Consider the following 21,133-nt stretch of genomic DNA (forward strand, 5'->3'; position numbering starts at 1 on the left):
GTATCAGGACAGGACAGGGCTGTCTCAGGACGTTTTCAAATCGACTGTCTCAGAACAGGACAGGGCTGTCTCAGGACGTTTTCAAATCGACTGTCTCAGAACAGGACAGGGCTGTCTCAGGACGTTTTCAAATCGACTGTCTCAGAACAGGACAGGGCTGTCTCAGGACTTTTTCAAATCGACTGTCTCAGGACAGGACAGGGCTGTCTCAGGACGTTTTCAAATCGACTGTCTCAGAACAGGACAGGGCTGTCTCAGGACATTTTCAAATCGACTGTCTCAGGACAGGACAGGGCTGTCTCAGGACATTTTCAAATCGACTGTCTCAGGACAGGACAGGGCTGTCTCAGGACATTTTCAAATCGGCTGTCTCAGGACAGGACAGGGCTGTCTCAGGACTTTTTCAAATCGACTGTCTCAGGACAGGACAGGTCTGTCTCAGGACATTTTCAAATCGACTGTCTCAGGACAGGACAGGGCTGTCTCAGGACATTTTCAAATCGACTGTCTCAGGACAGGACAGGGCTGTCTCAGGACATTTTCAAATCGACTGTCTCAGGACAGGACAGGGCTGTCTCATGACATTTTCAAATCGACTGTCTCAGGAGGGAGAGAGACTGAGAGGTTGAGAGAGACTGAGAGGTTGAGAGGGAGAGAGAAGCTGAGAGGGAGAGAGAGACAGAGAGGGAGAGAGACTGAGAGGGAGAGAGAGGCTGAGAGGGAGAGAGGCTGAGAGGGTGAGGGAGGCTAAGAGGGAGAGAGACTGAGAGGGAGAGAGGGCGAGAGAGACTGAGAGGGAGAGAGAGACTGAGAGGGAGAGAGGCTGAGAGGGTGAGAGAGGCTGAGAGGGAGAAAGCGACTGAGAGGCTGAGAGAGACTGAGAGGGAGAAAGAGACTGAGAGGGAGAGAGAGACTGAGAGGGAGAGAGACTGAGAGGGTGAGAGACTGGGAGAGAGAGACTGAGAGGGTGAGAGAGGCTGAGAGGGCGAGAGAGACTGAGAGGGAGAGAGGCTGAGAGGGAGAGAGAGACTGAGAGGGAAAGAGAGGCTGAGAGGGACTGAGAGGCTGAGAGGGATAGAGAGACTGAGAGGGAGAGGCTGAGAGGGAGAGGCTGAGAGGGAGAGAGAGACTGAGAGAGAGAGAGAGACTGAGAGGGAGAGAGACTGAGAGGGTGAGAGAGGCTGAGAGGGAGAGGGACTGAGAGGGAGAGAGACTGAGAGGGAGAGAGAGATTGAGAGGAACAGAGAGGTTGAGAGGGAGAGAGGATGAGAGGGAGAGAGAGACTGAGAGGGTGAGAGAGGCTGAGAGGGAGAGAGGCTGAGAGGGAGAGAGAGACATAGAGGGAGAGAGAGGCTGAGAGGGAGAGAGGCTGAGAGGGAGAGAGAGACTGAGAGGGAGAGAGAGGCTGAGAGGGAGAGAGACTGAGAGGGTGAGAGAGGCTGAGAGGGCGAGAGACTGAGAGGGAGAGAGGCTGAGAGGGAGAGAGGCTGAGAGGGAGAGAGAGACTGAGAGGGAGAGACTGAGAGGGTGAGACTGAGAGGGAGAGAGAGACTGAGAGGGAGAGAGAGACTGAGAGGGAGAGACTGAGAGGGTGAGAGACTGAGAGGGAGAGAGAGAGAGAGGGAGAGACTGAGAGGGAGAGGCTGAGAGGGGGAGAGACTGAGGGGGTGAGAGAGAGACTGAGAGGGAGAGAGATTGAGAAAGTGAGAGATTGAGAGGGAGGGAGAGGCTGAGAGGGGGAGAGACTGAGAGGGAGAGACTGAGAGGGAGGGAAAGACTGAGAGGGTGAGAGACTGAGAGGGAGAGAGACTGAGAGGGAGAGAAGCTGAGAGGGAGAGAGACTGAGAGGGAAAGAGAGGCTGAGAGGGACTGAGAGGCTGAGAGGGATAGAGAGACTGAGAGGGAGAGGCTGAGAGGGAGAGGCTGAGAGGGAGACAGAGACTGAGAGGGTGAGAGAGGCTGAGAGGGAGAGGGACTGAGAGGGAGAGAGAGACTGAGCGGGAGAGAGATTGAGAGAAAGAGAGAGGTTGAGAGGGAGAGAGGCTGAGATGGAGAGAGAGGCTGAGAGGGAGAGAGAGGCTGAGAGGGTGAGAGAGGCTGAGAGGGAGAGAGATACATAGAGGGAGAGAGAGGCTGAGAGGGAGAGAGGCTGAGAGGGAGAGAGAGACTGAGAGGGCGAGAGATTGAGAGGGTGAGAGAGGCTGAGAGGGAGAGAGAGGCTGAGAGGGTGAGGGAGACTGAGAGGGTGAGAGAGGCTGAGAGGGAGAGAGACTGAGAGGGAGAGAGAGACTGAGAGGGCGAGAGATTGAGAGGGTGAGACTGAGAGGGAGAGAGAGACTGAGAGGGAGAGAGAGACTGAGAGGGAGAGACTGAGAGGGTGAGAGACTGAGAGGGAGAGAGAGAGAGAGGGAGAGAGACTGAGAGGGAGAGAGAGGCTGAGGGGGAGAGAGACTGAGAGGGTGAGAGAGGCTGAGAGGGCGAGAGACTGAGAGGGTGAGACTGAGAGGGAGAGAGAGACTGAGAGGGAGAGACTGAGAGGGTGAGAGACTGAGAGGGATAGAGAGAGAGAGGGAGAGACTGAGAGGGTGAGACTGAGAGGGAGAGAGAGACTGAGAGGGAGAGAGAGACTGAGAGGGAGAGACTGAGAGGGTGAGAGACTGAGAGGGAGAGAGAGAGAGAGGGAGAGACTGAGAGGGTGAGACTGAGAGGGAGAGAGAGACTGAGAGGGAGAGAGAGACTGAGAGGGAGAGACTGAGAGGGTGAGAGACTGAGAGGGGGAGAGAGAGAGAGGGAGAGACTGAGAGGGAGGGAGAGATTGAGAGGGTGAGAGGGTGAGAGATTGAGAGGGAGGGAGAGGCTGAGGGGGAGAGACTGAGAGGGTGAGAGAGGCTGAGAGGACGAGAGACTGAGAGGGTGAGACTGAGAGGGAGAGAGAGACTGAGAGGGAGAGAGAGACTGAGAGGGAGAGACTGAGAGTGTGAGAGACTGAGAGGGAGAGAGAGAGAGAGGGAGAGACTGAGAGGGTGAGACTGAGAGGGAGAGAGAGACTGAGAGGGAGAGAGAGACTGAGAGGGAGAGACTGAGAGGGTGAGACTGAGAGGGAGAGAGAGACTGAGAGGGAGAGAGAGACTGAGAGGGGAGAGACTGAGAGGGTGAGAGACTGAGAGGGAGAGAGAGAGAGAGGGAGAGACTGAGAGGGTGAGACTGAGAGGGAGAGAGAGACTGAGAGGGAGAGAGAGACTGAGAGGGAGAGACTGAGAGGGTGAGAGACTGAGAGGGGGAGAGAGAGAGAGGGAGAGACTGAGAGGGAGGGAGAGATTGAGAGGGTGAGAGGGTAAGAGATTGAGAGGGAGGGAGAGGCTGAGAGGGTGAGAGAGGCTGAGAGGACGAGAGACTGAGAGGGTGAGACTGAGAGGGAGAGAGAGACTGAGAGGGAGAGAGAGACTGAGAGGGAGAGACTGAGAGTGTGAGAGACTGAGAGGGAGAGAGAGAGAGAGGGAGAGACTGAGAGGGTGAGACTGAGAGGGAGAGAGAGACTGAGAGGGAGAGAGAGACTGAGAGGGAGAGACTGAGAGGGTGAGAGACTGAGAGGGAGAGAGAGAGAGAGGGAGAGACTGAGAGGGAGGGAGAGATTGAGAGGGTGAGAGGGTGAGAGATTGAGAGGGAGGGAGAGGCTGAGAGGGGGAGAGACTGAGAGGGAGAGAGAGAGACTGAGAGGGAGAGAGACTGAGAGCTTGAGAGATTGAGAGGGAGGGAGAGGCTGAGAGGGGGGGAGACTGAGAGGGAGAGAGAGAGGGAGAGTCTGAGAGGGAGGGAAAGACTGAGAGGGTGAGAGACTGAGAGGGAGAGAGACTGAGAGGGAGAGAGAGGGTGAGAGACTGAGAGGGTGAGAGACTGAGAGGGAGAGAGAGACTGAGAGGGAGAGAGACTGAGAGGGAGAGAGACTGAGAGGGTGAGAGAGACTGAGAGGGAGAGAGAGGCTGAGAGGGTGAGAGAGACTGAGAGGGTGAGAGACTGAGAGGGATGGAGAGACTGAGATGGTCACACACAGGAATCGAACAATCACTACCACAGCAAACTGAATTCAAATGGCCCCCTGTCAATTTCATTTCACCCTCACATTTAAATCTCGGCCTAAAACACAGGCTTTATTCCAGAATTATCCCCGCTTCAAGTTAAGGGACTATAATTCGAGATTACTTTACAGTCGATGGATTCATTATTAAAGTGACCCCACTGTTGGTTCATTTCCGGAATTCTGCAGGCAACTTGTGCACGGGGAGATCCCCAAAATGGTGACACTTTCCAAATTGAGTTCCGAGTTTCTGATGGTGGATTTCTCCCTCAGCAGCTATGAGATCTGGCTGAATATCCCGTCAGTGCAGCAGGAAGGGTTCATTAACTCCCTCGTTCGCAATTACTCAAGTTTAAAACTTTAACATTCGAGACCTTCAAACCCACTTTGCAGTCTGTGAGCTATTTCATTATTTTTTTTAAAGAAGTAGGGACTGTAGATTTATTTATTTATTTTTATAAATTTAGAGTGCCCAATTCATTTTTTCCAATTCAGGGACAATTCCGCGTGGCCAGTCCCCCGAGCCTGCACATCTTTGGGTTGTGGGGGCGAAACCCACGCAAACACTGGGAGAGCTATTTTATTGTAAGAGTTGTGGTCACTGTTGCTGAGTGAACAGCAAGATCCCACAGCGGCAGCTATCTGGACCTAACCGATGGGACACTGTCCTTCCTCCCTCCCCCCCTCACTCCTGCTGGGTGCCCCATTCCCCACTGCACCTAACAACCCCACCCCCACCGCCGTGTCATGTGTGGATTGGAACATCCCTGGAGAAGTCCCTTCAGTTTCTGAAAGAGTTAAACTGCCTCTTAAAATGAAGAAAAACCTTTCTAAAACGAAATCCATTGGCACACAAAGATCCCAGAATGTGCAGTCGGCAGTGTTGAGTGTCGTTTACATTTGCTACCAGGTTGCAGAGAGTGGCTGAAACCGTGAAATTCCCCCCCCAACCCCCTACCCCCTACCCCACCACAAATACCCGAGACGCTCAGAATTAATACAACCCCTGTTATTTTGGAACAAAATTAGACAGCTTCATATGCCAGATTTGTATTTTACTCTTTGCCGCCCACCAAAGGGTTAATGTGTTTGTGTCTGAGTGCAAGGCCGGGGCAGCAATAAAGAGACAACTCACGTGAGTGCGGCCTGTGGAGTAGGCCTCAGTCCATCCACTTGTCCTCTGGAGAATAGCCTTTGTCCAAACATTCCTGGTCGCATTGCAGTCTTCAAAGTTCAAATTCCTGGGAAAAAGAGGGAGAAAATTAACTAAAACGCAGGAAAATGTTTAAACTTGTAGCACAGCAAGAGGCCAAGATTTCCCCTCTCAGTCACACACACTCTCAGCAACATCCACCTACAATAATCTCAGTTATAAACCACAGAATAAAAATGATTGAGAGATAGTTCCCGCTTCCCTTGTGTTTCTCTTTCTCTCTCTCTCGCTATCTCATTCGGTCTCTCTATCCCTCTCATTCATATTTCTGTCTCCCTCGTTATCCCTCATCACCCTCCCAGCATTTATTTCTATTTATTTCCCTAATCAGGGTATCCCCAGAAAGATGTGATGAGTCTCCCCATTGCAGTTTGTGGGGTGGTTTTCTTCGATTAAAGGTTTAAAGAGACACTAAAAAGCTGGAGAGAAATGGACAGATAGGGGCAGAAAGCAGGGGAGACAGAGAGAGAGAGAGAGGCAAAAATGGAAAGAAGACAGAAAGGGAGAGAAAGCCTCTCTTTTTCACGACCTCCCTCTCCCTCCACCCTCTCTTTCTTTCTCCTCTCCCTCTCTCTAATCTCCATTACCCCCCAGCCCCACACTCTTTCTGTACTCTCTCTCTCTTTCTCACTCTCATTCTAATAGTTGGGAAGGAGAAAGAAAGAGAGACAGGGTCACACACAGGAATCCAACATTCATAACCACAGCAAACTGAATTCAAATGACCTCCTGCAAATTTAATTTCACCCTCATACTTTACCAGGATGTTGCCTGGAATGGAGAGTAGGTCTTACGAGGAAAGGTTGAGGGTGCTAGGCCTTTTCTCATTAGAACGGAGAAGGATGAGGGGCGACTTGATAGAGGTTTATAAGATGATCAGGGGAATAGATAAGAGTAGACAGTCAGAGACTTTTTCCCCGGGTGGAACAAACCATTACAAGGTGACATAAATTTAAGGTGAAAGGTGGAAGATATAGGAGGGATGTCAGAGGTAGGTTCTTTACCCAGAGAGTAGTGGGGGCATGGAATGCACTGCCTGTGGAAGTAGTTGAATCGGAAACATTCGGGACCTTCAAGCAGCTATTGGATAGTTACATGGATTACGGTTAAATGATATAGTGTAGATTTATTTGTTCTTAAGGGCAGCACGGTAGCATTGTGGATAGCACAATTGCTTCACAGCTCCAGTGTCCCAGGTTCGATTCCGGCTTGGATCACTGTCTGTGCGGAGTCTGCACATCCTCCCCTTGTCTGCGTGGGTTTCCTCCGGGTGCTCCGGTTTCCTCCCACAGTCCAAAGATGTGCAGGTTAGGTGGATTGGCCATGAAAAATTGCCCTTAGTGTCCAAAATCGCCCTTTGTGTTGGGTGGAGGTGTTGAGTTTGGGTAGGGTGCTCTTTCCAAGAGCCGGTGCAGACTCAAAGGGCCGAATGGCCTCCTTCTGCACTGTAAATTCAATGATAATCTATGAGTAATCTAGGACAAAGGTTCGGCACAACATTGTGGGCCGAAGGGCCTGTTCTGTGCTGTATTTTCTAAAAAAAAAACTTGTGTCTCGGCCTAAAACACAGGCTTCATTCCAGAATTATACCCGCTTCAAGTTAAGGGACTTTAATTCCGGGCAATCGAGATTACTTTACAGTCAATGGATTCATTTTAAAAGTGACCCCACTATCGTTAATTTTGTGAATTCTGCAGGCAACCTGGGCACAGGGAGAGCCCAACAAATGATGACCACTTTCAAAAGTGAGTTCAGAGTTTCTGATCTGAGATTTCTCTCGCTCTCTCTCCCAGATTGCAGAGATTGGCTGAAACAGTGAAATGCCCCCCCCCCCCCACCCCCACCCCCAGCATCCCCCCCCCACCCCTGGGACGCTCAGAATCAATATAACCCGTGTCATGTTGGAACAAAATTAGACAGCTTCATATTCCAGATTTGTATTTTACTCTTTGCCGCCCACCAAAGGGTTAATGTGTTTGTGTCTAAGTGCAAGGCCGGGGAGGCAATAAAGAGACAACTCACGTGAGTGCGGCCTGTGGAGTAGGCCTCAGTCCATCCACTTGTCCTCTGGAGAATAGTCTTTGTCCAAAGATTCCTGCTCACATTGCAGTCTTTCAAAATTCAAATTCCTGGGAAAAAGAGGGAGAAAATTAACTAAACCACTGGAAAAGATTGAAACTATTTAATACAGCGAGAGCCCAGGGTCCCCTTTTCAGTTTTACAACTCCTCAGCAACATCCGAATACAAATAAGTCACAGCTTTCAACCAGAGGTTAAAAAAGATTGAGAGACAATTAATACTCAAAATCTTTTTATTATCACAATTAGGCTTACATTAATACTGCAATGAAGTTACTGTGAAAATCCCCTTCTCTTGTGTTTCTTGCTGTCTCTCTGTACCTCTTATACATATTTATGTCTCCCTCCCTCACTCTCTTTGATCCCTCCAATATTAAAATTAAACCTCAGTCAGGGTAATAACCCGGGTGAAGCCTGCGGAACAGGCCTCAGCCAGCGCTCCCTCGGGAAGAATTCACACTCCCTCGTCCTCCTCACTGGATTCCCAACCTCCTTCCAGTTTTCCAAATAAAGATGCCTCTGGAGAAAAAAAGGAGATAAAATTGGTTATAAAGACAATAACAGGGACATTTAAAAAAAATATACAAAACAGCACAACAGGAGTCCAACATTTCTAATCTCGAGCCAATCAGCAACATGTCAACACCCAAAATGCACAGCTCAAAACAGACAGATTGACACACCCAGCGACACACACACACACACACACACACACTGAAGCAGAGGGGTAATGTTTTCAGTGTCGTGGGTTTTTGGTTTGTGAACTGAAGTCCCTCAGACACAGATATATCCTCAGTGAGCTGTGAGCAGACTCCACCCCTAGTCTCTGCCATGTGTGGAATGTCTGTCTCAGAGGACAGCTCTCTATTGACATGTAAATGAGTGACAAGAGATGCTGATCTCCTTGCTGCTCAGCCCCACACACACAGAATGTGACTTCAGCTAAACCTTGGCCTTCCCCACACCAGTGTTGTTCACTGAGCAGGCCGGAAAAAATTGGATTAAATGTAATTATTAGACAGGGACGTTCTTATTTTTTCTACCCAAGTGCATAACCTCACATTTATCCATGTTATACTGCATCTGCCATATCTCTCTCTCACTCACTCCCCTCCCAATAGGATTGAATCATAATTTAAAATAGTATTGGGAAATGATTAGAAACAGTTTGGACTGAGATCTCCTCAGTGACCTGTGTGCAGTCCCCACCCCCGACTTTCTGTCAGGAATGTCCCCCTCGGTGTGTTTCCTGTGTCTGCAAAGGTAACACTTGTCCTGTCTATGGTTATGTTAATTCAGCAGACAGCCACAGATTCAGCAATGTCCTGTCCTTATTTCTATCTTTGTTTGACATTTGTTCCCTCTGAATTTCTGACCTGTTGGGAATGACCATTCGCCTGTCGCCTTAGGAAGGCTTTCCATAGAATGAGTAAAAACCAGCAAGAAATCACAGAATGTGAGTTAAACACAACTTCATTTCTGCTTCCATTTAGAGAGAAGATTCCTGGCCAGACAAACAAAGCTCATTGCAAAGTTTCACTTCATATTTTACTTGTTGTTCACGGACAGATTTTTCACTGAAATCTTCTGATGTCAATTCCTGAGATTAGAATTTATAAAGAAACAATTTGGATTGAATGAAAACGGTCAGTTTGATAACCCTAATGTCCTGACTGCCTCACGTCCTGGCACCCTCACACCATCACACCCTCATGTCCCCTAACCCTCACATCCTGACCCACTCACGTCCCCGAAACCTCAGATCCTGACCCGCTGTGTTCCTCTTTCTCTGTGTGTGTCCCTCACTCTCTCCGTGTGCCCATCTCTCTCTGTCCCTCTCTCCCTCTGTGTCCCTGTTGCTCTCAAAGTGTCCTCTCACTCTATCCCTCTCTTTCACTGTCTACCTCTTTCTCTCTGTGTCACTCTCTCTGTCGCCCTCTCCCAAAAAGTTCCCTCCTCTCTCTGTCCCCCTCTCTCCCTGTCCCTCTATCTCTATCCCTCTCTCTCTTTGTCCCACTCTCGCTCACTGTGTACATCTCTCTCACTTTCTATCACTCTATCTCTCTCTCTCCTTCTCTCGCTGTGCCTCTCGCTCTCGCTGTGTCCCTCGCTCTTGCTGAGTCGTCGCTCTCGCTGTGTCCCTCGGTCTCGCTGTGTCCCTCGCTCTAGCTGTGTCCCTCGCTCTCTGTGTATCCCTCACTGTCTGTGTACCCCTCACTCTCTGTGTACCCCTCAATCTCTGTGCGTCCCTCGCTCTCTGTGCGTCCCTCGCTCTCTGTGAATCCCTCGCTCTCTGTGCGTCCCTCGCTCACGGTGTGTCCCTCGCTCATGGTGTGTCCCTCGCTCTCAGTGTGTCCCTCGCTCTCTATGTGTCCCTCGCTCTCTATGTGTCCCTCGCTCTCTGTGTGTCCCTCGCTCTCTGTGTGCCTCGCTCTGTACGTCCCTCTCTCTGTGCGTCCCTCGATCTCTGTGTGTCCCACGCTCTGTGTGTGTCCTTTGCTCTCTGTGTGTCCCTTGCTCTCTGTGTGTCCCTCGCTCTCTGTGTGTCCCTGGCTCTCTGTGTGTCCCTCGCTCTCTGTGTGTCCCTCGCTCTCTGTGTGTCCCTCACTCTGTGTGTCCCTCGCTCTCTGTGTGTCCCTCGCTCTCTCTGTGTCGCTCGCTCTCTGTGTGTCCCTCGCTTTCTGTGTGTGTCCCTCGCTCTCTGTGTGTGTCCCTCGCTCTCTGTGTGTGTTCCTCGCTCACTGTGTGTCCCTCGCTTTCTGTGTGTGTCCCTCGCTCTCTGTGTGTGTCCCTCACTCTCTGTGTGTGTTCCTCGCTCTCTGTGTGTCCCTCGCTCTCTGTGTGTCCCTCACTCTCTGTGTGTCCCTCGGTCTCTGTGTGTCCCTCGCTCTTTGTATGTGTCCCTCGCACTGTGTGTATCCCTCGCTCTCTGTGTGTGTCCCTCGCTCTCTGTGTGTGTCCCTCGCTCTATGTGTGTCCCTCGCTCTCTGTGTGTGTCCCTCGCTCTATGTGTGTCCCAGCTCTCTGTGTGTCCCTCGCTCTGTGTGTGTCCCTCGCTCTCTGTGTCCCTCGCTCTAAGGGTGCCCCTCGCTCTGTGTGTCCCTCGCTCTCTGTGTGTCCCTCGCTCTCTGTGTGTCCCTCGCTCTCTGTGTGTCCCTCGCTCTCTGTGTGCCTCTCACTCTCTGTGTGCCTCTCACTCTCTTTGTGTCCCTCGCTCTCTGTGTGTCACTCGCTCTCTGTGTGTCTCCCTCGCTCTCTGTGTGTGTCCCTCGCTCTCTGTGCACCCCTCGCTCTCTGTGCCCTCGCTCTCTGTGTGTCCCGAGCTCTCTGTGCGTCCCTCGCTCTCTGTGTGTGTCCCTCGCTCTCTGTACACCCCTCGCTCTCTGTGTTCCTCGACCTCTGTGTGTCCCTCGCTCTCTGTGCGTCCCTCGCTCTCTGTGTGTCCTTCGCTCTCTTTGTGTACCTCGGTCTCTGTGTGTCCCTCGCTCTCTGTGTGTGTCCCTCGCTCTCTCTGCACCCCTCGCTCTCTGTGTCCCTCGCTCTCTGTGTGCCTCGCTCTATGTGCCCCTCGCTCTCTGTGTCCCTCGCTCTGAGTTCCTCGCTCTGTGCGTCACTCTCTCTGTGCGTCCCTCGATCTCTGTGTGTCCCACGCTCTGTGTGTGTCCTTTGCTCTCTGTGTGTCTCTTGCTCTCTGTGTGTCCCTCGCTCTCTGTGTGTCCCTCGCTCTCTGTGTGTCCCTCGCTCTGTGTGTCCCTCGCACTCTGTGTGTCCCTGGCTCTCTGTGTGTCGCTCGCTCTCTGTGTGACCCTCGCTCTCTGTGTGTGTTCCTCGCTCTCAGTGTCTCCCTCGCTCTCTGTGTGTCCCTCGCTCTCTGTGTGTGTCCCTTGCTCTGTGTGTGTGTTCCTCGCTCTCTGTGTGTCCCTCGCTCTCTGTGTGTCCCTCACTCTCTGTGTGTCTCTCGCTCTCTGTGTGTCCCTCGCTCTCTGTGTGTGTCCCTTGCACTGAGTGTGTCCCTCGCTCTCTGTGTGTGTCCCTCGCTCTCTGTGTGTGTTCCTCGCTCTGTGTGTGTCCCTCGCTCTCTGCGTGTCCGTCGCTCTCTGTGTGTCCCTTGCTCTCTGTGTGTCCCTCGCACTCTGTGTGTACCTCGCACTCTGTGTGTCCCTCGCTCTCTGCGTGTCCGTCGCTCTATGTGTGTCCCTTGCTCTCTGTGTGTGTCCCTCGCACTCTGTGTGTACCTCGCTCTCTGTGTGTGTCCCTCGCTCTCTGTGTGTGTTCCTTGCTCTCTGTGTGTCCCTCGCTCTCTGTGTGTGTCCCTCGCTCTCTGTGCACCCCTCGCTCTCTGTGTCCCTCGCTCTTTGTGTGTCCCTCGCTCTCTGTGCGTCCCAATCTCTCTGTGTGTCCCTCGCTCTCTGTGTGTCCCTCGCTCTCTGTGTGTCCCTCGCTCTCTGTGTGTCCCTCGTTCTCTGTGTTTTCCTCGTTCTCTGTGTGTCCCTCGCTCTCTGTGCACCCCTCGCTCTCTGTGTCCCTCGCTCTCTGTGTGTCCCTCGCTCTCTGTGTGTCCCTCGCCCTCTGTGTGTTCCTCGCTCTCTGTGTGTCCCTCACTCTCTGTGCACCCCTCGTTTTCTGTGCCCTCGCTCTCTGTGTGTCCCTCGCTCTCTGTGCATGTCCCTCGCTCTCTGTGTGTCCCTCGCTCTCTGTGTGTTCCTCGCTCTCTTTGTGTCCCTCGCTCTCTGTGTGTCCCTCGCTCTCTGTGTGTCCCTCGCTCTCTGTGTGTCCCTAGCTCTCTGTGTGTACCTCGCTCTCTGTGTGTCCCTCACTCTCTGTGTGTCCCTCGATCTCTGTGTGTCCCAGCTCTCTGTGTGTCCCTCGCTCTCTGTGTGTCCCTCGCTCTCTGTGTGCCTCTTGCTCTCTGTGTGTCCCTCGCTCTCTGTGTGTCCCTCGCTGTGTGTGTGTCCCAACTCTCTGTGTGTCCCTCGCTCTCTGTGTGTCCCTCGCTCTGTGTGTCTCCCTCGCTCTCTGTGTGTCCCTCGCTCTCTGTGTGTCCCTCGCTCTCTGTGTGACCCTAGCTCTCTGTGTGTCCCTCGTTCTCTATGTGTCCATCGCTCTGTGTGTGTCCCTCGCTCTCTGTGTGTGTCCCTCGCTCTCTCTGTGTCCCTCGCTCTCTGTGTGTGTCCCTCGCTCTGTGTGTGTCCCTCGCTCTGTGTGTGTCCCTCGCTCTGTGTGTGTCCCTCGCTCTCTATGTGTGTCCCTCGCTCTCTGTGTGTCCCTCGCTCTGTGTGTGTCCCTCGCTCTGTGTGTGTCCCTCGCTCTGTGTGTGTCCCTCGCTCTCCTTGTGTTCCTCGCTCTCTGTGTGTTCCTCGCTCTCTGTGTGTCCCTCGCTCACTGTGTGTCCCTCGCTCTCTGTGTGTGCACCTCGCTCTGTGTGTGTCCCTCGCTCTCTGTGTGTCCCTCGCTCTCTGTGTGCCTCGCTCTATGTGTCCCTCGCTCTATGTGTCCTTCGCTCTCTGTGTCCCTCGCTCTGCGTTCCTCACTCTGTGCGTCACTCTCTCTGTGCGTCCCTCGATCACTGTGTGTTCCACGCTCTGTGTGTATGTCCTTTGCTCTCTGTGTGTCCCTTGCTCTCTGTGTGTCCATCGCACTCTGTGTGTCCCTCGCTCTCTGTGTGTGTTCCTCGCTCTCTGTGTGTCCCTCGCTCTCTGTGTGTGTCCCTCGCTCTGTGTGTGTCCCTCGCTCTCTATGTGTGTCCCTCGCTCTCTGTGTGTCCCTCGCTCTCTGTGTGTTCCTCGCTCTCTGTGTGTTCCTCGCTCTCTGTGTGTCCCTCGCTCACTGTGTGTCCCTCGCTCTCTGTGTGTGTCCCTCGCTCTGTGTGTGTCCCTCGCTCTCTGTGTGTCCCTCGCTCTCTGTGTCCCTCGCTCTGCGTTCCTCGCTCTGTGCGTCACTCTCTCTGTGCGTCCCTCGATCACTGTGTGTTCCACGCTCTGTGTGTGTCCTTTGCTCTCTGTGTCTCCCTTGCTCTTTGTGTGTCCCTCGCTCTCTGTGTGTCCCTCGCTCTCTGTGTGTCGCTCGCTCTCTGTGTGACCCTCGCTCTCTGTGTGTGTTCCTCGCTCTCTGTATCCCTCGCTCTCTGTGTGTCCCTCGCTCTCTGTGTGTTCCTCGCTCTGTGTGTGTCCCTCGCTCTGTGTGTCCCTCGCTCTCTGTGTGTCGCTCGCTCTGTGTGTCCCTCGCACTCTGTGTGTCCCTCGCTCTCTGTGTGTCCCTCGCTCTCTGTGTGTCGCTCGCTCTGTGTGTCCCTCGCACTCTGTGTGTCCCTCGCTCTCTGTGTGTCGCTCGTTCTCTGTGTGACCCTCGCTCTCTGTGTGTGTTCCTCGCTCTCTGTGTCCCTCGCTCTCTGTGTGTCCCTTGCTCTCTGTGTGTGTCCCTCGCTCTCTGTGTGTGTTCCTCGCTCTCTGTGTGTCCCTCGCTCTCTGTGTGTCCCTCACTCTCTGTGTGTCTCTCGCTCTCTGTGTGTCCCTCGCTCTCTGTGTGTCCCTCACTCTCTGTGTGTCTCTCGCTCTCTGTGTGTCCCTCGCTCTGTGTGTGTGTCCCTCGCTCTCTGTGTGTGTTCCTCGCTCTGTGTGTGTCCCTCGCTCTCTGTGTGTGTCCCTCGCTCTCTGTGTCCCTCGCTCTTTGTGTGTCCCTCGCTCTCTGTGTGTCCCTCGCTCTCTGTGTGTTCCTCGCTCTCTGTGCACCCCTCGCTCTCTGTGTCCCTCGCTCTTTGTGTGTCCCTCGCTCTCTGTGCGTCCCAATCTCTCTGTGTGTCCCTCGCTCTCTGTGTGTCCCTCGCTCTCTGTGTGTCCCTCGCTCACTGTGCACCCCTCGTTTTCTGTGCCCTTGCTCTCTGTGTGCCCCTCGCTCTCTGTGCGTGGCCCTCGCTCTCTGTGTGTCCCTCGCTCTCTGTGCACCTCTCGCTCTCTGTGCGTCCCTCGCTCTCTGTGTGTCCCTCGCTCTCTCTGTGTCCCTCGCTCTCTGTGTGCCCCTCGCTCTCTGTGCGTGGCCCTCGCTCTCTGTGTGTCCCTCGCTCTCTGTGTGTTCCTCGCTCTCTTTGTGTCCCTCGCTCTCTGTGTGTCCCTCGCTCGCTGTGTGTCCCTCGCTCTCTGTGTGTCCCTCACTCTCTGTGTGTCCCTCGCTCTCTGTGTGTCCCAGCTCTCTGTGTGTCCCTCGCTCTCTGTGTGCCCCTCGCTCTCTGTGTGTCCCTCGCTCTCTGTGTGTCCCTCGCTCTGTGTGTGTCCCAACTCTCTGTGTGTCCCTCGCACTAAGTGTGTCCCTCGCTCTCTGTGTGTGTCCCTCGCTCTGTGTGTGTCCCTCGCTCTCTGTGTGTCCCTCGCTCTCTGTGTGTGTCCCTCGCTCTGTGTGTGTCCCTCGCTCTCTGTGTGTGCCTCGCTCTCTGTGTGTCTCTCGCTCTCTGTGTGTCCCTCGCTCTCTGTGTGTCCCTCGTTCTCTATGTGTCCCTAGCTCTGTGTGTGTCCCTCGCTCTCTGTGTGTGTCCCTCGCTCTCTGTGTGTCCCTCGCTCTCTGTGTGTGTCCCTCGCTCTGTGTGTGTCCCTCGCTCTGTGTGTGTCCCCCGCTCTCTATGTGTGTCCCTCGCTCTCTGTGTGTCCCTCGCTCTCTGTGTGTCCCTCGCTCTCTGTGTGTCCCTCGCTCTCTGTGTGTCCCTCGCTCTCTGTGTATCCCTCGCTCTCTGTGTGTCCCTCGCTCTCTGTGTGTGTCTCTCGCTCTCTGTGTGTGTCCCTCGCTCTCTGTGTGAGTCCCTCGCTCTCTGTGTGTGTCGCTCGCTCCATGTGTGTGTCCCTCGCTCTCTGTGTGTTCCTCGCTCTCTGTGTGTGTCCCTCGCTTTCTGTGTGTGTCCCTCGCACTCTGTGTGTCCCTCACTCTCTGTGTGTCGCTCGCTCTCTGTGTGACCCTCGCTCTCTGTGTGTGTTCCTCGCTCTCTCTGTATCCCTCGCTCTCTGTGCACCCCTCGTTTTCTGTGCCCTTGCTCTCTGTGTGTCCCTCGCTCTCTGTGCGTGGCCCTCGCTCTCTGTGTGTCCCTCGCTCTCTGTGTGTTCCTCGCTCTCTTTGTGTCCCTCGCTCTCTGTGTGTCCCTCGCTCTCTGTGTGTCCGTCGCTCTCTGTGTGTCCCTCGTTCTCTGTGTGTCCCTCACTCTCTGTGTGTCCCTCGCTCTCTGTGTGTCCCAGCTCTCTGTGTGTCCCTCGCTCTCTGTGTGTCCCTCGCTCTCTGTGTGCCCCTCGCTCTCTGTGTGTCCCTCGCTCTCTGTGTGTCCCTCGCTCTGTGTGTGTCCCAACTCTCTGTGTGTCCTTCGCTCTCTGTGTGTGTCCCTCGCTCTGTGTGTGTCCCTCGCTCTCTGTGTGTCCCTCGCTCTCTGTGTGTCTCTCGCTCTCTGTGTGTCCCTCGTTCTCTATGTGTCCTTAGCTCTGTGTGTGTCCCTCGCTCTCTGTGTGTGTCCCTCGCTCTCTGTGTGTGTCCCTCGCTCTCTGTGTGTCCCTCGCTCTGTGTGTGTGTTCCTCGCTCTGTGTGTGTCCCTCGCTCTGTGTGTGTCCCTCGCACTCTATGTGTGTCCCTCGCTCTCTGTGTGTCCCTCGCTCTCTGTGTGTCCCTCGCTCTCTGTGTGTGTCTCTCGCTCTGTGTGTGTGTCCCTCGCTCTCTGTGTGAGTCCCTCGCTCTCTGTGTGTGTTCCTCGCTCTCTGTGTGTGTCCCTCGCTCTCTGTGTGTTCCTCGCTCTCTGTGTGTCCCAGCTCTCTGTGTGTCCCTCGCTCTCTGTGTGTCCCTCGCTCTCTGTGTGTCCCTCGCTCTCTGTGTGTGTTCCTCGCTCTATGTGTGTCCCTCGCTCTCTGTGTCCCTCGCTCTCTGGGTGCCCCTCGCTCTGTGTGTCCCTCGCTCTCTGTGTGTCCCTCGCTCTCTGTGTGTCCCTCGCGCTCTGTGTGTCCCTCGCTCTCTGTGTGTCCCAGCTCTCTGTGTGTCCCTCGCTCTCTGTGTGCGCCTCGCTCTCTGTGTGTGTCTCTCGCTCTCTGTGTGTGTCTCTCGCTCTCTGTGTGTGTCCCTCGCTCTCTGTGTGTGTCCCTCGCTCTCTGTGTGTGTTCCTCGCTCTCTGTGTGTGTCCCTCGCTCTGTGTGTGTGTCCCTCGCTCTCTGTGTGTTCCTCGTTCTCTGTGTGTGTCCCTCGCTTTCTGTGTGTGTCCCTCGCTCTCTGTGTGTCCCTCGCTCTCTGTGTGTCCCTCGCTCTCTGTGTGTCCCAGCTCTCTGTGTGTCCCTCGCTCTCTGTGTGTCCCTCGCTCTCTGTGTGTGTTCCTCGCTCTCTGTGTGTCCCTCGCTCTCTGTGTCCCTCGCTCTCTGTGTGTCCCTCGCTCTCTGTGTGTCCCTCGCTCTCTGTGTGTCCCTCGCTCTCTGTGTGTCCCTCGCTCTCTGTGCACCCCTCGTTTTCTGTGCCCTTCCTCTCTGTGTGTCCCTCGCTCTCTGTGCGTGGCCCTCGCATTCTGTGTGTCCCTCGCTCTCTGTGTGTTCCTCGCTCTCTTTGTGTCCCTCGCTCTCTGTGTGTCCCTCGCTCTCTGTGTGTACCTCGCTCTCTGTGTGTCCCTCACTCTCTGTGTGTCCCTCGCTCTCTGTGTGTCCCAGCTCTCTGTGTCCCTCGCTCTCTGTGTGTGTCCCTCGCTCTGTGTGTGTCCCTCGCTCTGTGTGTGTCCCTCGCTCTCTATGTGTGACCCTCGCTCTCTGTGTGTCCCAGCTCTCTGTGTGTCCCTCGCTCTCTGTGTGTCCCTTGCTCTCTGTGTGTGTTCCTCGCTCTCTGTGTGTCCCTCGCTCTCTGAGTCCCTCGCTCTCTGGGTGCCCCTCGCTCTGTGTGTCCCTCGATCTCTGTGTGTCCCTCGCTCTCTGTGTGTGTCCCTCGCTCTCTGTGTGTGTTCCTCGCTCTCTGTGTGTCCCTCGCTCTCTGTGTGTGTCCCTCGCTCTCTGTGCACCCCTCGCTCTCTGTGTCCCTCGCTCTTTGTGTGTCCCTCGCTCTCTGTGCGTCCCAATCTCTCTGTGTGTCCCTCGCTCTCTGTGTGTTCCTCGCTCTCTGTGTGTCCCTCGCTCTCTGTGTGTCCCTCGCTCTCTGTGTGTCCCTCGTTCTCTGTGTGTTCCCCGTTCTCTGTGTGTCCCTTGCTCTCTGTGCACCACTCGCTCTCTGTGTCCCTCGCTCTCTGTGTGTCCCTCGCTCTCTGTGTGTCCCTTGCTCGCTATGTGCCTCGCTCTCTGTGCGTCCCTCGCTCTCTGTGTGTCCCTCGCTCTCTGTGTGTCCCTCGCCCTCTGTGTGTCCCTCGACCTCTGTGTGTCCCTTGCTCTCTGTGTGTCCCTCGCTCACTGTGCACCCCTCGTTTTCTGTGCCCTTGCTCTCTGTGTGCCCCTCGCTCTCTGTGCGTGGCCCTCGCTCTCTGTGTGTCCCTCGCTCTCTGTGTGTTCCTCGCTCTCTTTGTGTCCCTCGCTCTCTGTGTGTCCCTCGCTCTCTGTGTGTCCCTCGCTCTCTGTGTGTCCCTCACTCTCTGTGTGTCCCTCGCTCTCTGTGTGTCCCAGCTCTCTGTGTGTCCCTCACTCTCTGTGTGCCCCTCGCTCTGTGTGTGTCCCTCGCTCTCTGTGTGTCCCTCGCTCTGTGTGTGTCCCAACTCTCTGTGTGTCCCTCGCTCTCTGTGTGCCCCTCGCTCTCTGTGTGTGTCCCTCGCTCTGTGTGTGTCCCTCGCTCTCTTTGTGTGCCTCGCTCTCTGTGTGTCTCTCGCTCTCTGTGTGTCCCTCGCTCTCTGTGTGTCCCTCGTTCTCTATGTGTCCCTAGCTCTGTGTGTGTCCCTCGCTCTCTGTGTGTCCCTCGCTCTCGTTGTGTGTCCCTCGCTCTGTGTGTGTCCCTCGCTCTGTGTGTGTCCCTCGCTCTCTATGTGTGTCCCTCGCTCTCTGTGTGTCCCTCGCTCTCTGTGTGTCCCTCGCTCTCTGTGTGTGTCTCTCGCTCTCTGTGTGTGTCCCTCGCTCTCTGTGTGAGTCCCTCGCTCTCTGTGTGAGTCCCTCGCTCTCTGTGTGTGTCCCTCGCTCCCTGTGTGTGTCCCTCGCTCTCTGTGTGTTCCTCGCTCTCTGTGTGTGTCCCTCGCTTTCTGTGTGTGTCCCTCGCACTCTGTGTGTCCCTCACTCTCTGTGTGTCGCTCGCTCTCTGTGTGACCCTCGCTCTCTGTGTGTGTTCCTCGCTCTCTGTGTGTCCCTCGCTCTCTGTGTGTCCCTCGCTCTCTGTGCACCCCTCGTTTTCTGTGCCCTTGCTCTCTGCGTGTCCCTCGCTCTCTGTGCGTGGCCCTCGCTCTCTGTGTGTCCCTCGCTCTCTGTGTGTTCCTCGCTCTCTTTGTGTCCCTCGCTCTCTGTGTGTCCCTCGCTCTCTGTGTGTCCGTTGCTCTCTGTGTGTCCCTCGCTCTCTGTGTGTCCCTCACTCTCTGTGTGTCCCTCGCTCTCTGTGTGTCCCAGCTCTCTGTGTGTCCCTCGCTCTCTGTGTGTCCCTCGCTCTCTGTGTGCCCCTCGCTCTCTGTGTGTCCCTCGCTCTCTGTGTGTCCCTCGCTCTGTGTGTGTCCCAACTCTCTGTGTGTCCCTCGCTCTCTGTGTGTCCCTCGCTCTCTGTGTGTGTCCCTCGCTCTGTGTGTGTCCCTCGCTCTCTGTGTGTCCCTCGCTCTCTGTGTGTCTCTCGCTCTCTGTGTGTCCCTCGTTCTCTATGTGTCCTTAGCTCTGTGTGTGTCCCTCGCTCTCTGTGTGTGTCCCTCGCTCTCTGTGTGTGTCCCTCGCTCTCTGTGTGTCCCTCGCTCCTTGTGTGTGTCCCTCGCTCTGTGTGTGTCCCTCGCTCTGTGTGTGTCCCTCGCACTCTATGTGTGTCCCTCGCTCTCTGTGTGTCCCTCGCTCTCTGTGTGTCCCTCGCTCTCTGTGTGTCCCTCGCTCTCTGTGTGTGTCTCTCGCTCTGTGTGTGTGTCCCTCGCTCTCTGTGTGAGTCCCTCGCTCTCGGTGTGTGTTCCTCGCTCTCTGTGTGTCCCTAGTTCTGTGTGTGTCCCTCGCTCTCTATGTGTGTCCCTTGCTCTCTGTGTGTCCCTCGCTCTCTCCGTGTCCCTCGCTCTCTGTGTGTCCCTCACTCTCTGTGTGTGTCTCTCGCTCTCTGTGTGTGTCCCTCGCTCTCTGTGTGTCCCTCGCTCTCTGTGTGTGTTCCTCGCTCTCTGTGTGTCCCTCGCTCTCTGTGAGTCCCTCGCTCTCTGTGCACCCCTTGTTTTCTGTGCCCTTGCTCTCTGCGTGTCCCTCGCTCTCTGTGCGTGGCCCTCGCTCTCTGTGTGTCCCTCGCTCTCTGTGTGTTCCTCGCTCTCTTTGTGTCCCTCGCTCTCTGTGTGTCCCTCGCTCTCTGTGTGTCCGTTGCTCTCTGTGTGTCCCTCGCTCTCTGTGTGTCCCTCACTCTCTGTGTGTCCCTCGCTCTCTGTGTGTCCCAGCTCTCTGTGTGTCCCTCGCTCTCTGTGTGTCCCTCGCTCTCTGTGTGCCCCTCGCTCTCTGTGTGTCCCTCGCTCTCTGTGTGTCCCTCGCTCTGTGTGTGTCCCAACTCTCTGTGTGTCCCTCGCTCTCTGTGTGTCCCTCGCTCTCTGTGTGTGTCCCTCGCTCTGTGTGTGTCCCTCGCTCTCTGTGTGTCCCTCGCTCTCTGTGTGTCTCTCGCTCTCTGTGTGTCCCTCGTTCTCTATGTGTCCTTAGCTCTGTGTGTGTCCCTCGCTCTCTGTGTGTGTCCCTCGCTCTCTGTGTGTGTCCCTCGCTCTCTGTGTGTCCCTCGCTCTTTGTGTGTGTCCCTCGCTCTGTGTGTGGCCCTCGCTCTGTGTGTGTCCCTCGCACTCTATGTGTGTCCCTCGCTCTCTGTGTGTCCCTCGCTCTCTGTGTGTCCCTCGCTCTCTGTGTGTCCCTCGCTCTCTGTGTGTGTCTCTCGCTCTGTGTGTGTGTCCCTCGCTCTCTGTGTGAGTCCCTCGCTCTCTGTGTGAGTCCCTCGCTCTCTGTGTGTGTTCCTCGCTCTCTGTGTGTGTCCCTCGCTCTCTGTGTGTGTCCCTCGCTCTCTGTGTGTTCCTCGCTCTCTGTGTGTCCCAGCTCTCTGTGTGTCCCTCGCTCTCTGTGTGTCCCTTGCTCTCTGTGTGTGTTCCTCGCTCTCTGTGTGTCCCTCGCTCTCTGTGTCCCTCGCTCTCTGGGTACCCCTCGCTCTGTGTGTCCCTCGCTCTCTGTGTGTCCCTCGCTCTCTGTGTGTCCCTCGCGCTCTGTGTGTCCCTCGCTCTCTGTGTGTCCCAGCTCTCTGTGTGGCCCTCGCTCTCTGTATGCGCCTCGCTCTCTGTGTGTGTCTCTCGCTCTCTGTGTGTGTCTCTCGCTCTCTCTGTGTGTCCCTCGCTCTCTGTGTGTGTCCCTCGCTCTCTGTGTGTGTTCCCCGCTCTCTGTGTGTGTCCCTCGCTCTGTGTGTGTGTCCCTCGCTGTCTGTGTGTTCCTCGCTCTCTGTGTGTGTCCCTCGCTTTCTGTGTGTGTCCCTCGCTCTCTGTGTGTCCCTCGCTCTCTGTGTGTCCCTCGCTCTCTGTGTGTCCCAGCTCTCTGTGTGTCCCTCGCTCTCTGTGTGTCCCTCGCTCTCTGTGTGTGTTCCTCGCTCTCTGTGTGTCCCTCGCTCTCTGTGTCCCTCGCACTCTGTGTGTCCCTCGCTCTCTGTGTGTCCCTCGCTCTCTGTGCACCCCTCGTTTTCTGTGC

At 55.1% G+C, this 21,133-nt stretch overlaps 1 long non-coding RNA gene across 4 annotated transcripts; it reads right to left on the reverse strand.

The window, feature by feature from the left end:
* Positions 1-5,189: 5,189 nt before the first annotated feature.
* Positions 5,190-8,190, reverse strand: LOC140405780 (uncharacterized). Of its 4 annotated transcripts, none has more exons than XR_011938759.1 (3): positions 8,051-8,190; positions 7,311-7,886; positions 5,190-5,316 (listed from the first exon to the last, which is right to left on the reverse strand). It is a non-coding gene; the product is annotated as an uncharacterized lncRNA (long non-coding RNA). The 4 variants fall into 4 exon arrangements; XR_011938758.1 differs by having other exon boundaries at positions 7,977-8,190; XR_011938760.1 differs by having other exon boundaries at positions 5,191-5,316; positions 7,311-7,417; positions 7,623-8,165.
* Between the last annotated feature and the right edge of the window lie 12,943 nt (positions 8,191-21,133).

Source organism: Scyliorhinus torazame, unplaced genomic scaffold (assembly GCF_047496885.1).
Source record: "Scyliorhinus torazame isolate Kashiwa2021f unplaced genomic scaffold, sScyTor2.1 scaffold_222, whole genome shotgun sequence".
NCBI classification, from domain to species: Eukaryota; Metazoa; Chordata; class Chondrichthyes; order Carcharhiniformes; family Scyliorhinidae; genus Scyliorhinus; species Scyliorhinus torazame.